The sequence below is a fragment of the Urocitellus parryii genome, chromosome 8, assembly GCF_045843805.1.
Source record: "Urocitellus parryii isolate mUroPar1 chromosome 8, mUroPar1.hap1, whole genome shotgun sequence".
NCBI classification, from domain to species: domain Eukaryota; kingdom Metazoa; phylum Chordata; class Mammalia; order Rodentia; family Sciuridae; genus Urocitellus; species Urocitellus parryii.
The window spans coordinates 99,062,397-99,067,285 of NC_135538.1; positions in this window are offsets into that span (position 1 = coordinate 99,062,397).

Below are 4,889 nucleotides of genomic sequence, written 5' to 3' on the forward strand. Positions count from 1 at the left end.
TTCACCAACCAAGGCGAACTCTTCAGGAATCCCCGCAAGAGCGCAACCGGAACTCAAGGAGAACTCGGGGAGAACTCAAAAGTCATCATCTTAATGGCTCACTGGCGTCACCGCTCAACCACTACTTCTGGCAAAAATGCTATGCGTCATCCCGACTCGGCTGTGGCCCTCAACAGGTTACCAAAGACTAGAGGGAGATGGGGATTGGAAGTAATTGCAACAAAACCTATGCATTTCTTTTCAATGTGGTATAAATACTCCTGAAGTAGAGAATGGTTGTGGTTTCAGAATTTTGTGCATTACTAAAATTCACAAATTTGTATATATTTAGAAGTGACATTATGGTCTGTTCATTATATCTCAGTAAATATGTTATTTAATAAAACTATCATAGGAAATTCAGTTTGTAACAAAGGAAGAAAAAGTCACCCATAATATATATTGTTTGGACCTTTATAAAGTATTATTCACTGTGATTCCCAGCAGCTCGGGAGGCTGAGGCAAGAGGATTGAAAGTCCAAAGTCACTCTCAGCAACTTAGTGAGGCCCTTAGCAAGACCCTAATCTACTTGGCAAAACCCTGTCTCAAAATAAAAAATAAAAAGGGATGAGGATATGGCTTAGTAGTTATGTGTCCCTGGTTTTAATCCCTGATAAAGAAAGGGGGCGGGGGGAGAGAGAGAGAGAGAGAGAGAGAGAGAGAGAGAGAGAGAGAGAGAGAAAAGAAGAAGAAGGAAGAGGAGGAGGAGAGGAAGGAAGGAAGAAAGGAAGGAAGGAAGGAAGGAAGGAAGGAAGGAAGGAAGGAAGGAAGGAAGGAAGGAGGGAGGAGGAAGAAAAAAGAAAGAATGAATAAGCATAGGGAAAATCCTTGGAATGCTATATGGCCTGTGTTGGGTAACACTGTAGAATTGGTTGTGGATCCTCCAGGCTAAGTGGGGGATAATTGGGAGAACTGGTAATACTGGGTCTACCAATGGGCATAGGAGATATAACAGGATGAGAAAGGGATGGAGACACAACAGAGATAAAATGGTGGTGCCAAGGACTTGGGATTATGGGGCCAGATCTTTAGCCATGTGAATCACACTTAATTTGTGCACAGAACACCACAACAGAGAGCAAACCCTAGGGATCACATCAGTGTTTGCTAGTAGTGATTCAAACAATGTCTATCACAGCTGTAGGCCGTAGTGCTGAGGATCACACATGCTCTCTACATCTGGATTTGGCTATGCATATAATAAAAATTTTGTGATGTATCATCTCAATGGATTTCTAAGGATTAAATGCATAAATAAAGAAAAATTAGCATGCAGTAAAGGTGAACCCCTTTTTAAATTGTGAAACCCAAGACAGGAAGCTTTTAAGCATTCAGGGTTTTGTTTTTGTTTCTGTCTTTCGAGATTGGGGCATAGATGCAGAAAGTGTGGCTGATTTGAGTGGAATGATTATTCATCTCCTAATAGATCAAAAAGATGCCAAGTTCTCACTTTGATTAGAGAGAAAACTACAATTTCTTATTTCCTTTCTCTTGAAAAAGTAAATAAAGCTGTTAACCATTTTAGACCTGTCAGTAAGAGGACAGTAGAAAAATAATGCCTACTCATTCTTGGGACACCGACCTCTTCTGACCAGCCTTCTTGAATACAGAATCTTGACTCTCAAGGAAAATTATAAAAATAACCTGTGAAGAAAAAGTTGGGCTACAAGATAATTTTTCATCAGTTTTCTAGACCCCAATCTAGAGTTCTGCATTTGACTGAATTTCTTGGTCATAATAAGAACATGAAATATGGAGTGTGTGAGAGCTACACTAGACATTAAAGCAGATCTTTCAAAACACCATTTTGATTCTAGTGGGAAAGAATGAAAGCAATTGCTAGAGTCTGTAAACAAGTCTGGATGGCGCCTGGCATTTTCCCAGAGGGAGGGGTTTGTGAAGTAACGCCTGCGAGCCATTAAGTGTGGAGATTCCTTATTGGTTGACTGCTGTATCTATTTTATGTTAATTAAGATAAGCTGTATGGAATGTATAAATACCCCTCCAGTCCTACAATAAAAGGCTCCCACTCCTGCTGTATCAATGTACACAAGTTGCTTGTCACCCCCCCCCACCCCCCCACCCCCCCCCACCCCCGGTTATTTTGCTGCAGCCGGACTGTGGCAAGCAATACTGTTCTAAACCATGTGTGTAGAGATGTGAAAGCAGTGGACCATCAGGGATTGTAGAGTTTCAGGGATGGGTGAGAAGTATCTAAATAGGGATGGTCCCGGTAGGAGAGAGGGGATGAGATAGATGAAGAGCTGCTAAGAAAAAATAATTTACAAAAAGTGGGGACATGGCTCTCAGACTTTGAGAATAGCCACAAAAAGTAAGGAACTAAAGTCCTTTAATTACACACATAGGACCTATTTTAAGATAGATTTCGTTTGTGGTGAAGGAGAACATTTTAAGATGAAAGCTTCCTGAACTTAAGCTAAATAAAAGTCATGAGCCAAAAATTATTATAAGATATATAGGAGGTGGGGTTGTGGTTTAGCAGTAGCACACTTGCCTGGCATATGTGAGGCACTGGGTTCAATTGTCAGCACTCCATATAAATAAATAAAATGAAAGTCTATCAACAACTAAAAAAACTTTAAAAAGATATATAGGAAACTAACAAATAAATTAGGACTAACACCTCTACATCCATTTTTACGAAGCATAAGATTATTCCTTCATTCATTCAGCAAATGCTAATTCACTGCTTACTCTGCCCTTTGAAAGGAATGAAGAATGTAAAGGTAACTAGATCCTTAGATTCACTCTCTAGACCCTTGCGCTGAGTATTTAGGGCACATTACATGATGACAAGCTCTCTAGACAGTCAGAGCCTCATGATAACATAAATGAACAATGCAAATTTGCCAAGGTACTCTATTTTTGTGCCAAATAGCTCTTCATGGTTTCCTAAGTATAGTTTGCAAGGATGTTGGCCAAAAGATTTTAATAGTGGTTTATCCTTAGGAAATTATGCCATGTGGGTTTTCCCTTTTATTATTTATGATTTCCATAACACTTTAAACTATAAAATTTTTAATAAATATTACATATTTTCCCAAAATTTCATTGTGCAAATTTCACACATCCAGAAAATTTGAAAGAAATGCTTGACCTACAGATACCCACCACAGAGATGGAAAAATTGATAATTAATTATGTTGGTTTTATCTTATGTGCCCATCTTTCCACCACTCTCTCCCTCAATTGAATGTATTTTTTTTCACACTCTTCAAAGTAAGTTGTAGAAACAGTGCATGCCCTCCCTGGATACTGCAGCATGGAGATTAAACCATAGTGTAGGTTGGGGGCCAAAGCCAATGTTGCCAATTGGATGATGAGTTCAAGTTCACTCAGATTTACTCCAGACCCCACAGAGATAACCTAGAACATGAGGAGAGAAAAAAGGAAGAGAAACAGACACTGAAATGTCTCCTCATGGGAGAAGTGTGCAGCCATGAAGGTGGTCACTACCCAAGGAGACTGGAGAGAGAGAGGAAGAAGATGAAATAGGAGAAGGAGGAGGAAGAGGAGGGAAAAGGGGGATGGGGAGGGGAGAGTGGAGGGGGAGGGGACAGGAAGGGGGAAGGGAAGAAGAAGAAAGAAGAACATCCTGACATTTCCTGAGTGCTCCCTTTTAAAGTGTGGGGCAGATGGAGACATGGTGTTGCCCACAGCAAGTTAGTGAGACCCTGCCTCAAAATAAAAATTAAAAAAGGGCTGGGGTGAGGCTCAGTGGTACTGGGTTAAATCCCCAGTACCCCTAAAAAGTCAAATACTAGAGAAGAAGGTAGATGATGTGGCCTGTTTGATCTTGCCCAGGAACTCTCCTATATTATCTGTGACATAGTCTGTCACAGAGTCAAGAGTGACAGTCTCAGGTATGCACAGGAAAAAAAGTTCTTTGTGTTTTTTGATACTTTTCTGAGTAAATGGATGATGAAATTTTCTTTTCATTTGGAACCATTTTATTCATGATATAAACATGCTTTTTTTTTTCCTTACATGCATCTGAAGAGTTCTAGGTCTACTATAGGTTCTTTAGTTTTGTTTTTAAGAGATGGGGAAATAACAAAGAACAGAACAGAACCATTCTCTGTCACCTTTTGTCCCTTCCAGTGCCTCTACACCCTGCACCTCCTCACTCTGGGCTTTGAGAACTCCTCACACATCCCCACACCTTCTGCCTGACTCTCTGTGTTCATTTAGTCACATCTGCAGATACATTTATTCTTGTCACTCAACTGCCTTATGTGGACCTTGCTTGGGTCTTAATGCGAATAATCCAACTTTAAAGAAATTCTACGGAACAACTGGAGAAATCTGAATGCTAAATAGTTGCTGAATTTAAGGAATTATAAATTTTTGGCATGGTTAAAAAATGTGATTATGTTTAGTAAACAGTCTTGAAGTATTAGACATAAATGCCAGCATATGCAAAGTGATATAGTATCTGTCATTTGTTTGAAAATAATCCCAGGCTAGTAGGGCAGAATGTGGGAAAGACTGTATCAGTTTCTTGTGGCTTCCATCACAGATTACTATAAACTGCATGATTTGAAACAATTTGGGGATCTTTTAACACCTCCAAATTGATCTATGTGTGCTTTCAATTGGAAAAGCAAAGTAAAGCCAAATAAAATAAACTGGTAGTTTAAAAAAAGAAAAAGAGATTAAATAGAAAATCAACTATGGCTTCCTTCAGGGAAAGTAATTCTCAGATTACCTAGCAACCATCTCAATAAAAAATAAATAAATAAATAAATAAATGCTGTGACACCTCTCTTGCCACACTGGGGCGCTCCATTGCTTGTTGTGTTTTTCCCTCTCCCCCTCTCTCCCTCCC